Source organism: Schistocerca gregaria, unplaced genomic scaffold (genome assembly GCF_023897955.1).
Source record: "Schistocerca gregaria isolate iqSchGreg1 unplaced genomic scaffold, iqSchGreg1.2 ptg000850l, whole genome shotgun sequence".
NCBI classification, from domain to species: domain Eukaryota; kingdom Metazoa; phylum Arthropoda; class Insecta; order Orthoptera; family Acrididae; genus Schistocerca; species Schistocerca gregaria.
Window position 1 is genome coordinate 17062 of NW_026062212.1, and position 13129 is coordinate 30190.

The 13129-nt window shown below is 45.7% G+C and overlaps 15 non-coding genes across 15 annotated transcripts; all 15 read left to right on the plus strand.

The window, feature by feature from the left end:
- The first annotated feature begins 4898 nt into the window (after positions 1 to 4898).
- On the plus strand, positions 4899 to 4971 carry Trnar-ccu (transfer RNA arginine (anticodon CCU)). Its single transcript has one exon. It is a non-coding gene; the product is annotated as a tRNA-Arg (tRNA).
- Positions 4972 to 5473: 502 nt separating this feature from the next.
- On the plus strand, positions 5474 to 5546 carry Trnar-ccu (transfer RNA arginine (anticodon CCU)). Its single transcript has one exon. It is a non-coding gene; the product is annotated as a tRNA-Arg (tRNA).
- Positions 5547 to 6048: 502 nt separating this feature from the next.
- Positions 6049 to 6121, plus strand: Trnar-ccu (transfer RNA arginine (anticodon CCU)). Its single transcript has one exon. It is a non-coding gene; the product is annotated as a tRNA-Arg (tRNA).
- A 502-nt stretch (positions 6122 to 6623) lies between these two features.
- Trnar-ccu (transfer RNA arginine (anticodon CCU)) lies at positions 6624 to 6696 on the plus strand. The gene has a single exon. It is a non-coding gene; the product is annotated as a tRNA-Arg (tRNA).
- A 502-nt stretch (positions 6697 to 7198) lies between these two features.
- Trnar-ccu (transfer RNA arginine (anticodon CCU)) lies at positions 7199 to 7271 on the plus strand. The gene has a single exon. It is a non-coding gene; the product is annotated as a tRNA-Arg (tRNA).
- A 502-nt stretch (positions 7272 to 7773) lies between these two features.
- Positions 7774 to 7846, plus strand: Trnar-ccu (transfer RNA arginine (anticodon CCU)). Its single transcript has one exon. It is a non-coding gene; the product is annotated as a tRNA-Arg (tRNA).
- A 502-nt stretch (positions 7847 to 8348) lies between these two features.
- Positions 8349 to 8421, plus strand: Trnar-ccu (transfer RNA arginine (anticodon CCU)). Its single transcript has one exon. It is a non-coding gene; the product is annotated as a tRNA-Arg (tRNA).
- A 502-nt stretch (positions 8422 to 8923) lies between these two features.
- On the plus strand, positions 8924 to 8996 carry Trnar-ccu (transfer RNA arginine (anticodon CCU)). Its single transcript has one exon. It is a non-coding gene; the product is annotated as a tRNA-Arg (tRNA).
- A 502-nt stretch (positions 8997 to 9498) lies between these two features.
- Positions 9499 to 9571, plus strand: Trnar-ccu (transfer RNA arginine (anticodon CCU)). The gene has a single exon. It is a non-coding gene; the product is annotated as a tRNA-Arg (tRNA).
- A 502-nt stretch (positions 9572 to 10073) lies between these two features.
- Trnar-ccu (transfer RNA arginine (anticodon CCU)) lies at positions 10074 to 10146 on the plus strand. Its single transcript has one exon. It is a non-coding gene; the product is annotated as a tRNA-Arg (tRNA).
- Positions 10147 to 10648: 502 nt separating this feature from the next.
- On the plus strand, positions 10649 to 10721 carry Trnar-ccu (transfer RNA arginine (anticodon CCU)). Its single transcript has one exon. It is a non-coding gene; the product is annotated as a tRNA-Arg (tRNA).
- A 502-nt stretch (positions 10722 to 11223) lies between these two features.
- Trnar-ccu (transfer RNA arginine (anticodon CCU)) lies at positions 11224 to 11296 on the plus strand. Its single transcript has one exon. It is a non-coding gene; the product is annotated as a tRNA-Arg (tRNA).
- A 502-nt stretch (positions 11297 to 11798) lies between these two features.
- Trnar-ccu (transfer RNA arginine (anticodon CCU)) lies at positions 11799 to 11871 on the plus strand. Its single transcript has one exon. It is a non-coding gene; the product is annotated as a tRNA-Arg (tRNA).
- A 502-nt stretch (positions 11872 to 12373) lies between these two features.
- On the plus strand, positions 12374 to 12446 carry Trnar-ccu (transfer RNA arginine (anticodon CCU)). The gene has a single exon. It is a non-coding gene; the product is annotated as a tRNA-Arg (tRNA).
- Positions 12447 to 12948: 502 nt separating this feature from the next.
- On the plus strand, positions 12949 to 13021 carry Trnar-ccu (transfer RNA arginine (anticodon CCU)). The gene has a single exon. It is a non-coding gene; the product is annotated as a tRNA-Arg (tRNA).
- Positions 13022 to 13129: the final 108 nt, after the last annotated feature.

Genomic DNA, 13129 nt, shown 5'->3' on the forward strand with positions numbered 1-13129 from the left:
CATCATCCTCTTGCGTTCAAGAACCCCAGCACTATAGACTGGGCGGCGGAACCAGAGGTCGAACACATGGACGCTGATGCAACTGATATTCCAGTCACTTCCCGATTTCCCGAACAGCCTTCTACGGCAGTAGAACCGGCACATGATGATAAGTTACTGGATCCACGGCAGGCAAACAAAGAAGAGGACTCTGACTTCTTTTAAAACGGCGCCGATTCCTTCTTACTCTCGTAAGAGCGTGAATGACTGATCAGCAGGCGTATAAAATTGGTACATTAAATATAAATAAAATCCGCAGTTCCCTCAAACTCGACAACATCGTAGACCTCTTATACGCCGCCGACATTGATATCCTCTTGCTTCAGGAGGTCGCCGACATTGCTTTGAACCACATTCCCGGTTATAATGTGACGGCCAATCCGGGACACGGTTCCGATTTAGGCACCGCTATTCTCACGAAAGAAGGAATTATCGTCCAGAATGTAGAACGACTCATAAGTTGTAGGGGAATTGGCGTGACTATCAATAATGTTAGACTCCTAAATCTGTATGCACCATCCGGCTCAACTAATAGGCGACGCCGAGCGGACTTTTTCAAGGAAGAAATACTTCCGCTTTTTGCAACACAATATGACCACCTAATATTGGCGGGAGATTTTAACTGTGTACTTAACGCCAAAGATCAGACGCCGCATTTCAATAAATCGATTGAATTAGAACAGATCGTCAAGGATTTACGTTTAGTCGATACGTGGGAGCACAAGTTTGGTACAACACCTGGTTTTACTCACGTCACGAATCATTCAGCGAGTAGATTGGACCGCATTTACGTATCGGACACTCTCAGACAGCGAATTTTACAAACTGAGGTCTGGCCAACCAGTTTCTCCGACCATGCGGCTTATATTTGCACGCTGAATTTGGGGAAACAGGAAACCTACCGAGGCAAAGGACTATGGAAACTAAATGTTGCACATTTAGACGATCCTGAATGCAGAGAAGCCTTCACTCGAGCGTGGAATGAAAGTGAAGCCAAATTCAGTACGTACGGCTCGGCATTGCAATGGTGGCTCGAATGCGCTAAACCGAAAATTCGTAAATCCATGATACAATATTCCCGGAATAAGAACTGGTGGTTTAAGAGAACGATGGAATTTTATTATCAATGTCTTCGAGACTTATATACTCTTGATGCCACTGTGATTGACAACTACCCCCGCATTAAAAGACTGCAAGCAAAAATATTACTTTTGAAACGAAAACAGATGGAAGGTTACAAAATTAGAGGTCGGGTTTCGACTATGGCAAAAGGCGAACAGCCATCCATTTATCACCTGATACGTGAAACTAAACGAGCACGGACAAAGATCTTAACTGAACTACAATCCGAAGACGGCACGATTCTAACTCGGCAACACGATATCAGAGACGCCGTTCAAACTTATTACACTGACTTGATGTCCAATAAACCTACCGACGACGAAGCCCTTGCAGAGTTCCGGAGCAGCTTAACGCACAGGCTTCGCCCTGCGGATGTAGCCGAACTCGTCACCGATGTAACGGAAGATGAACTGGAAGATGTGGTGTTCCACAGTCCAAAAAACAAATCTCCCGGATGTGACGGTCTCCCGGTGGAACTTTATCAAGTCTTCTGGCCACAACTGAAGACAAAGCTGACGGTGCTCTGCAACGAACTTCTCCAACCGGACATGCCCATTCCTCCGCCATTCAGTGAAGGACTTGTGGTCTTACTCCCGAAACGGACGAGCAATAACACCGTCGCAACTTTGCGACCCATTACGTTGCTCAACAGCGACTACAAAATTTTTGCTCGCATTCTCGCAACGAGAATGAAAACTGTGATGCATACCGTCATTGGATCACATCAAACGAGTGTTGGAAAGGACAGAGCTATATATCAGACATTATCAGACTATCGAGATGTGATTTCTGTTGCGGACGCTTGCAAAATCCGATGTGCTATCGTAACTTTAGATTTCGCACAGGCTTTCGACAGAGTGAACCAACCTTACCTTTTCCAGATAATGCAGACTCTGGGTTTTCCTCCGCAGTTCATCAGCATCATACAGAAATTGTTACGGAATAGTACATCCAAACTTGTCGTTAACGGTCAGCCAAGTCGCGCCGTCCCGATAAACAGTTCTGTTAGGCAGGGCTGCCCTATGTCGATGGCGCTGTTTGCCATTGCGATCGAACCGCTGCTAGTCACCTTGACGGAACGTTTACAAGGACTCCACATACACGGGCAGAAGATAGTGTGCCGAGCTTACGCTGATGATGTTACCTTCCTAGCTATGAATGTCAATGAGGTCGAGAGGGGTCTCCTGATCATCTCACAATATGAAAAGGCATCTGGTGCGAAACTGCATTGGACGAAATCAGGGATCATGAACGTTGGGCAAGGCATAGGCGCGATCGGTCATGGCCAGCTTAAAGAGATCACTAGGATGACGTGTCTCGGTGTCGATTTTCGGAACACCATCCGCCACACCATTGCCGCCAATTATAAGCAATTGCTCAACAAAATTCGTGCTTGTGCGAAGTTACATAGCGTCAGGAAATTGGACGAGCTTCAAAAGGTTGAATTGGCCAATATTTATATCACTGCCAAAATCAATTATGTGGCTCAAGTTTTGCCCATCCCCACCGATATAGCCAAATGCATGCTGTCCGCGCTTGGACACTTTGTATGTCGTGGCCAGATCTTTAAAGTTCGATATGACACTTTGACACTCCCAACGCGAGATGGCGGACTCAGTCTCACCGATGTACATAAAAAAGCGAAAGCTCTTTATTTCTGCAAAACTTACAAGCTATGGAAACAGTCACCGACCAGTCTGACCGCTCTTGTCCTGAATGAAATCGCACCGACTGATCTTCAACCGCCAATTGATGTGCACCATATACCGACTGCGCTCTACCACTTCAAGAGTTTTCTCTTAGAGTATAGTTATGTCCATACAACAGTCTCTGAAAAGAATTTGACGACAGTTAAGGCAATCTACAACTCCTTTGTGGCAACTAAATCACGGAATGTTATCGAACAAAAATTTCCAAACTACAACTGGGACGCGACGTGGCAAAACATCCACAGCCCCTACTTACCTTCGCAAGTAAAGGCGACGTGGTACGCTGCCGTCAATAGAAAAATCCCGACGCAGTCCAGGCTTCATGCAATTCATTTGCAGGACTCGCCAATGTGTGTCACGTGTAATCTCATAGACAGCGAAGAACACCGTTTCGTCTGTGGTACCACGAAAGATATATGGGGTTACGCCCGACAGAAACTGTCGAGCATCAAGAGGACCTCACCATCTGCGATAACGCCAGCTGACTTTCTCAACCCTGAAGCAATCCCATTTCCCAGGACAAAGCGGAATGCTGTCAACTGGATAATAGGTCACACAGTGCACTATATTTTTAGTACTGGCGATAAGAACAAAGACGATTTCGTTCTATACCTGACCCTGCAGCACAGCATGATCGCACGCGAACGTAACTACAAGGCGACCTTTGCCAACTTTTTAAGCAAGACCATTGTGTGATATGCGATTCGACACTCGACCCGTCAGTCTTGCCATGACGGGGAACGTAATATTTAAAGAACGCCCGAAACTATACCACGAGACATGAATGCATGTTTAACCTTCTTTCGAAGTAAGGCGAAACCGACTATTCGCTACATCATTGAGGAGCAGCAGAGGACAATAACAGACGAAAGATGTGAAGACAACACTAGAGAAAAAAACAAACACTTTTCGTTTTCTTATATTTTGCACCAACAAAGGAGAAGATTCCTTTTTAATCACTTATTTCTTATTTATTTATTTATTAATCCTAACCAGAAAAGGTACTTTAGTTCGACACTGCTTAACATAGTTGATAGTGTCATCATTTTTTTTTGCCGTTAACGCCTCACTCACCTAGAAGAAATGGATTGAGTTCTGGTGGAAGAATGGATCCCTTCTGGAAGATCCTCATAAAAAAAAAAAAAAAAAAAAAAAAAAAGAGGAAAAAAAAAAGTGGTTCAAACAAAATTATAAATAAAAAATAAAAAAAATTAAAAAAATTTCACATATACAAATGGGTGACTGGTATGGGGGCGACATCGAGGCCAGGCCTCAGGATTCTTGACCCCTGCCCTCTTTGCCGCCGCCTGCCTGCCACTACTTCATTAAAAAAAAAAAAAAAAAAAAAAAAAAGTGGCTAGGATACCTGGCTCTCACCCAGGAATATATATAAAACTAAAAAAAAAAAAAGAAAAAAAAGTCGTAGAGCATTCGACAAAAAATTGTAAAAAAAAAAAAAAAAAAAAAATGGATAAGGCATCTGTCTCCTAAACCGGGGATTGTGGGTTCGAGTCCCACCAGAGGTACACGTTTTACTCACTGGGGCAAAATCTCTCTCACCACGTACAGATGTAATAGTTGAGAAAGTTGGCCTTCCTGAGTGTTTACAGGTATCCCAGATATCACGAAGATATGAAAATATGCACTTACTGACTAGCTGAAACGAAACTACGGCCATTATCAATCGAATTCTTAGCTGCGAAAATGTTTCGAAGCGCGATGGCGCTGCGAAAGGAAACGCTATTTTAAAATTACTTGTTGCTAAACAGTATGACACATATGAATAGTCAGTCAACTGTCTTGTGTGCAGGACTTGGAGTTCAGATACGCTACAGCCTAAGGCGGCAGGTATAAGAATTGCCAGCAGAAAGTAGGTGCATGGACTTCGATACATCTGAGTATGTACATGAACACAAGAAAGGCTCATGCGACGTCCTGACTCTCTGCAGACGTAGGGGAGCGCACCAGGAAGGGTAAACTTCGCAAGTGTTCATTTTAGCAAGCACACCGCCAACACCGCTCCAGCCAGCCTCTGTGGCCTAATGGATAAGGCATCGGTCTCCTAAACCGGGGATTGTGGGTTCGAGTCCCACCAGAGGTACACGTTTTACTCACTGGGGCAAAATCTCTCTCACCACGTACAGATGTAATAGTTGAGAAAGTTGGCCTTCCTGAGTGTTTACAGGTATCCCAGATATCACGAAGATATGAAAATATGCACTTACTGACTAGCTGAAACGAAACTACGGCCATTATCAATCGAATTCTTAGCTGCGAAAATGTTTCGAAGCGCGATGGCGCTGCGAAAGGAAACGCTATTTTAAAATTACTTGTTGCTAAACAGTATGACACATATGAATAGTCAGTCAACTGTCTTGTGTGCAGGACTTGGAGTTCAGATACGCTACAGCCTAAGGCGGCAGGTATAAGAATTGCCAGCAGAAAGTAGGTGCATGGACTTCGATACATCTGAGTATGTACATGAACACAAGAAAGGCTCATGCGACGTCCTGACTCTCTGCAGACGTAGGGGAGCGCACCAGGAAGGGTAAACTTCGCAAGTGTTCATTTTAGCAAGCACACCGCCAACACCGCTCCAGCCAGCCTCTGTGGCCTAATGGATAAGGCATCGGTCTCCTAAACCGGGGATTGTGGGTTCGAGTCCCACCAGAGGTACACGTTTTACTCACTGGGGCAAAATCTCTCTCACCACGTACAGATGTAATAGTTGAGAAAGTTGGCCTTCCTGAGTGTTTACAGGTATCCCAGATATCACGAAGATATGAAAATATGCACTTACTGACTAGCTGAAACGAAACTACGGCCATTATCAATCGAATTCTTAGCTGCGAAAATGTTTCGAAGCGCGATGGCGCTGCGAAAGGAAACGCTATTTTAAAATTACTTGTTGCTAAACAGTATGACACATATGAATAGTCAGTCAACTGTCTTGTGTGCAGGACTTGGAGTTCAGATACGCTACAGCCTAAGGCGGCAGGTATAAGAATTGCCAGCAGAAAGTAGGTGCATGGACTTCGATACATCTGAGTATGTACATGAACACAAGAAAGGCTCATGCGACGTCCTGACTCTCTGCAGACGTAGGGGAGCGCACCAGGAAGGGTAAACTTCGCAAGTGTTCATTTTAGCAAGCACACCGCCAACACCGCTCCAGCCAGCCTCTGTGGCCTAATGGATAAGGCATCGGTCTCCTAAACCGGGGATTGTGGGTTCGAGACCCACCAGAGGTACACGTTTTACTCACTGGGGCAAAATCTCTCTCACCACGTACAGATGTAATAGTTGAGAAAGTTGGCCTTCCTGAGTGTTTACAGGTATCCCAGATATCACGAAGATATGAAAATATGCACTTACTGACTAGCTGAAACGAAACTACGGCCATTATCAATCGAATTCTTAGCTGCGAAAATGTTTCGAAGCGCGATGGCGCTGCGAAAGGAAACGCTATTTTAAAATTACTTGTTGCTAAACAGTATGACACATATGAATAGTCAGTCAACTGTCTTGTGTGCAGGACTTGGAGTTCAGATACGCTACAGCCTAAGGCGGCAGGTATAAGAATTGCCAGCAGAAAGTAGGTGCATGGACTTCGATACATCTGAGTATGTACATGAACACAAGAAAGGCTCATGCGACGTCCTGACTCTCTGCAGACGTAGGGGAGCGCACCAGGAAGGGTAAACTTCGCAAGTGTTCATTTTAGCAAGCACACCGCCAACACCGCTCCAGCCAGCCTCTGTGGCCTAATGGATAAGGCATCGGTCTCCTAAACCGGGGATTGTGGGTTCGAGTCCCACCAGAGGTACACGTTTTACTCACTGGGGCAAAATCTCTCTCACCACGTACAGATGTAATAGTTGAGAAAGTTGGCCTTCCTGAGTGTTTACAGGTATCCCAGATATCACGAAGATATGAAAATATGCACTTACTGACTAGCTGAAACGAAACTACGGCCATTATCAATCGAATTCTTAGCTGCGAAAATGTTTCGAAGCGCGATGGCGCTGCGAAAGGAAACGCTATTTTAAAATTACTTGTTGCTAAACAGTATGACACATATGAATAGTCAGTCAACTGTCTTGTGTGCAGGACTTGGAGTTCAGATACGCTACAGCCTAAGGCGGCAGGTATAAGAATTGCCAGCAGAAAGTAGGTGCATGGACTTCGATACATCTGAGTATGTACATGAACACAAGAAAGGCTCATGCGACGTCCTGACTCTCTGCAGACGTAGGGGAGCGCACCAGGAAGGGTAAACTTCGCAAGTGTTCATTTTAGCAAGCACACCGCCAACACCGCTCCAGCCAGCCTCTGTGGCCTAATGGATAAGGCATCGGTCTCCTAAACCGGGGATTGTGGGTTCGAGTCCCACCAGAGGTACACGTTTTACTCACTGGGGCAAAATCTCTCTCACCACGTACAGATGTAATAGTTGAGAAAGTTGGCCTTCCTGAGTGTTTACAGGTATCCCAGATATCACGAAGATATGAAAATATGCACTTACTGACTAGCTGAAACGAAACTACGGCCATTATCAATCGAATTCTTAGCTGCGAAAATGTTTCGAAGCGCGATGGCGCTGCGAAAGGAAACGCTATTTTAAAATTACTTGTTGCTAAACAGTATGACACATATGAATAGTCAGTCAACTGTCTTGTGTGCAGGACTTGGAGTTCAGATACGCTACAGCCTAAGGCGGCAGGTATAAGAATTGCCAGCAGAAAGTAGGTGCATGGACTTCGATACATCTGAGTATGTACATGAACACAAGAAAGGCTCATGCGACGTCCTGACTCTCTGCAGACGTAGGGGAGCGCACCAGGAAGGGTAAACTTCGCAAGTGTTCATTTTAGCAAGCACACCGCCAACACCGCTCCAGCCAGCCTCTGTGGCCTAATGGATAAGGCATCGGTCTCCTAAACCGGGGATTGTGGGTTCGAGTCCCACCAGAGGTACACGTTTTACTCACTGGGGCAAAATCTCTCTCACCACGTACAGATGTAATAGTTGAGAAAGTTGGCCTTCCTGAGTGTTTACAGGTATCCCAGATATCACGAAGATATGAAAATATGCACTTACTGACTAGCTGAAACGAAACTACGGCCATTATCAATCGAATTCTTAGCTGCGAAAATGTTTCGAAGCGCGATGGCGCTGCGAAAGGAAACGCTATTTTAAAATTACTTGTTGCTAAACAGTATGACACATATGAATAGTCAGTCAACTGTCTTGTGTGCAGGACTTGGAGTTCAGATACGCTACAGCCTAAGGCGGCAGGTATAAGAATTGCCAGCAGAAAGTAGGTGCATGGACTTCGATACATCTGAGTATGTACATGAACACAAGAAAGGCTCATGCGACGTCCTGACTCTCTGCAGACGTAGGGGAGCGCACCAGGAAGGGTAAACTTCGCAAGTGTTCATTTTAGCAAGCACACCGCCAACACCGCTCCAGCCAGCCTCTGTGGCCTAATGGATAAGGCATCGGTCTCCTAAACCGGGGATTGTGGGTTCGAGTCCCACCAGAGGTACACGTTTTACTCACTGGGGCAAAATCTCTCTCACCACGTACAGATGTAATAGTTGAGAAAGTTGGCCTTCCTGAGTGTTTACAGGTATCCCAGATATCACGAAGATATGAAAATATGCACTTACTGACTAGCTGAAACGAAACTACGGCCATTATCAATCGAATTCTTAGCTGCGAAAATGTTTCGAAGCGCGATGGCGCTGCGAAAGGAAACGCTATTTTAAAATTACTTGTTGCTAAACAGTATGACACATATGAATAGTCAGTCAACTGTCTTGTGTGCAGGACTTGGAGTTCAGATACGCTACAGCCTAAGGCGGCAGGTATAAGAATTGCCAGCAGAAAGTAGGTGCATGGACTTCGATACATCTGAGTATGTACATGAACACAAGAAAGGCTCATGCGACGTCCTGACTCTCTGCAGACGTAGGGGAGCGCACCAGGAAGGGTAAACTTCGCAAGTGTTCATTTTAGCAAGCACACCGCCAACACCGCTCCAGCCAGCCTCTGTGGCCTAATGGATAAGGCATCGGTCTCCTAAACCGGGGATTGTGGGTTCGAGTCCCACCAGAGGTACACGTTTTACTCACTGGGGCAAAATCTCTCTCACCACGTACAGATGTAATAGTTGAGAAAGTTGGCCTTCCTGAGTGTTTACAGGTATCCCAGATATCACGAAGATATGAAAATATGCACTTACTGACTAGCTGAAACGAAACTACGGCCATTATCAATCGAATTCTTAGCTGCGAAAATGTTTCGAAGCGCGATGGCGCTGCGAAAGGAAACGCTATTTTAAAATTACTTGTTGCTAAACAGTATGACACATATGAATAGTCAGTCAACTGTCTTGTGTGCAGGACTTGGAGTTCAGATACGCTACAGCCTAAGGCGGCAGGTATAAGAATTGCCAGCAGAAAGTAGGTGCATGGACTTCGATACATCTGAGTATGTACATGAACACAAGAAAGGCTCATGCGACGTCCTGACTCTCTGCAGACGTAGGGGAGCGCACCAGGAAGGGTAAACTTCGCAAGTGTTCATTTTAGCAAGCACACCGCCAACACCGCTCCAGCCAGCCTCTGTGGCCTAATGGATAAGGCATCGGTCTCCTAAACCGGGGATTGTGGGTTCGAGTCCCACCAGAGGTACACGTTTTACTCACTGGGGCAAAATCTCTCTCACCACGTACAGATGTAATAGTTGAGAAAGTTGGCCTTCCTGAGTGTTTACAGGTATCCCAGATATCACGAAGATATGAAAATATGCACTTACTGACTAGCTGAAACGAAACTACGGCCATTATCAATCGAATTCTTAGCTGCGAAAATGTTTCGAAGCGCGATGGCGCTGCGAAAGGAAACGCTATTTTAAAATTACTTGTTGCTAAACAGTATGACACATATGAATAGTCAGTCAACTGTCTTGTGTGCAGGACTTGGAGTTCAGATACGCTACAGCCTAAGGCGGCAGGTATAAGAATTGCCAGCAGAAAGTAGGTGCATGGACTTCGATACATCTGAGTATGTACATGAACACAAGAAAGGCTCATGCGACGTCCTGACTCTCTGCAGACGTAGGGGAGCGCACCAGGAAGGGTAAACTTCGCAAGTGTTCATTTTAGCAAGCACACCGCCAACACCGCTCCAGCCAGCCTCTGTGGCCTAATGGATAAGGCATCGGTCTCCTAAACCGGGGATTGTGGGTTCGAGTCCCACCAGAGGTACACGTTTTACTCACTGGGGCAAAATCTCTCTCACCACGTACAGATGTAATAGTTGAGAAAGTTGGCCTTCCTGAGTGTTTACAGGTATCCCAGATATCACGAAGATATGAAAATATGCACTTACTGACTAGCTGAAACGAAACTACGGCCATTATCAATCGAATTCTTAGCTGCGAAAATGTTTCGAAGCGCGATGGCGCTGCGAAAGGAAACGCTATTTTAAAATTACTTGTTGCTAAACAGTATGACACATATGAATAGTCAGTCAACTGTCTTGTGTGCAGGACTTGGAGTTCAGATACGCTACAGCCTAAGGCGGCAGGTATAAGAATTGCCAGCAGAAAGTAGGTGCATGGACTTCGATACATCTGAGTATGTACATGAACACAAGAAAGGCTCATGCGACGTCCTGACTCTCTGCAGACGTAGGGGAGCGCACCAGGAAGGGTAAACTTCGCAAGTGTTCATTTTAGCAAGCACACCGCCAACACCGCTCCAGCCAGCCTCTGTGGCCTAATGGATAAGGCATCGGTCTCCTAAACCGGGGATTGTGGGTTCGAGTCCCACCAGAGGTACACGTTTTACTCACTGGGGCAAAATCTCTCTCACCACGTACAGATGTAATAGTTGAGAAAGTTGGCCTTCCTGAGTGTTTACAGGTATCCCAGATATCACGAAGATATGAAAATATGCACTTACTGACTAGCTGAAACGAAACTACGGCCATTATCAATCGAATTCTTAGCTGCGAAAATGTTTCGAAGCGCGATGGCGCTGCGAAAGGAAACGCTATTTTAAAATTACTTGTTGCTAAACAGTATGACACATATGAATAGTCAGTCAACTGTCTTGTGTGCAGGACTTGGAGTTCAGATACGCTACAGCCTAAGGCGGCAGGTATAAGAATTGCCAGCAGAAAGTAGGTGCATGGACTTCGATACATCTGAGTATGTACATGAACACAAGAAAGGCTCATGCGACGTCCTGACTCTCTGCAGACGTAGGGGAGCGCACCAGGAAGGGTAAACTTCGCAAGTGTTCATTTTAGCAAGCACACCGCCAACACCGCTCCAGCCAGCCTCTGTGGCCTAATGGATAAGGCATCGGTCTCCTAAACCGGGGATTGTGGGTTCGAGTCCCACCAGAGGTACACGTTTTACTCACTGGGGCAAAATCTCTCTCACCACGTACAGATGTAATAGTTGAGAAAGTTGGCCTTCCTGAGTGTTTACAGGTATCCCAGATATCACGAAGATATGAAAATATGCACTTACTGACTAGCTGAAACGAAACTACGGCCATTATCAATCGAATTCTTAGCTGCGAAAATGTTTCGAAGCGCGATGGCGCTGCGAAAGGAAACGCTATTTTAAAATTACTTGTTGCTAAACAGTATGACACATATGAATAGTCAGTCAACTGTCTTGTGTGCAGGACTTGGAGTTCAGATACGCTACAGCCTAAGGCGGCAGGTATAAGAATTGCCAGCAGAAAGTAGGTGCATGGACTTCGATACATCTGAGTATGTACATGAACACAAGAAAGGCTCATGCGACGTCCTGACTCTCTGCAGACGTAGGGGAGCGCACCAGGAAGGGTAAACTTCGCAAGTGTTCATTTTAGCAAGCACACCGCCAAAACCGCTCCAGCCAGCCTCTGTGGCCTAATGGATAAGGCATCGGTCTCCTAAAGCGGGGATTGTGGGTTCGAGTCCCACCAGAGGTACACGTTTTACTCACTGGGGCAAAATCTCTCTCACCACGTACAGATGTAATAGTTGAGAAAGTTGGCCTTCCTGAGTGTTTACAGGTATCCCAGATATCACGAAGATATGAAAATATGCACTTACTGACTAGCTGAAACGAAACTACGGCCATTATCAATCGAATTCTTAGCTGCGAAAATGTTTCGAAGCGCGATGGCGCTGCGAAAGGAAACGCTATTTTAAAATTACTTGTTGCTAAACAGTATGACACATATGAATAGTCAGTCAACTGTCTTGTGTGCAGGACTTGGAGTTCAGATACGCTACAGCCTAAGGCGGCAGGTATAAGAATTGCCAGCAGAAAGTAGGTGCATGGACTTCGATACATCTGAGTATGTACATGAACACAAGAAAGGCTCATGCGACGTCCTGACTCTCTGCAGACGTAGGGGAGCGCACCAGGAAGGGTAAACTTCGCAAGTGTTCATTTTAGCAAGCACACCGCCAACACCGCTCCAGCCAGCCTCTGTGGCCTAATGGATAAGGCATCGGTCTCCTAAACCGGGGATTGTGGGTTCGAGTCCCACCAGAGGTACACGTTTTACTCACTGGGGCAAAATCTCTCTCACCACGTACAGATGTAATAGTTGAGAAAGTTGGCCTTCCTGAGTGTTTACAGGTATCCCAGATATCACGAAGATATGAAAATATGCACTTACTGACTAGCTGAAACGAAACTACGGCCATTATCAATCGAATTCTTAGCTGCGAAAATGTTTCGAAGCGCGATGGCGCTGCGAAAGGAAACGCTATTTTAAAATTACTTGTTGCTAAACAGTATGACACATATGAATAGTCAGTCAACTGTCTTGTGTGCAGGACTTGGAGTTCAGATACGCTACAGCCTAAGGCGGCAGGTATAAGAATTGCCAGCAGAAAGTAGGTGCATGGACTTCGATACATCTGAGTATGTACATGAACACAAGAAAGGCTCATGCGACGTCCTGACTCTCTGCAGACGTAGGGGAGCGCACCAGGAAGGGTAAACTTCGCAAGTGTTCATTTTAGCAAGCACACCGCCAACACCGCTCCAGCCAGCCTCTGTGGCCTAATGGATAAGGCATCGGTCTCCTAAACCGGGGATTGTGGGTTCGAGTCCCACCAGAGGTACACGTTTTACTCACTGGGGCAAAATCTCTCTCACCACGTACAGATGTAATAGTTGAGAAAGTTGGCCTTCCTGAGTGTTTACAGGTATCCCAGATATCACGAAGATAT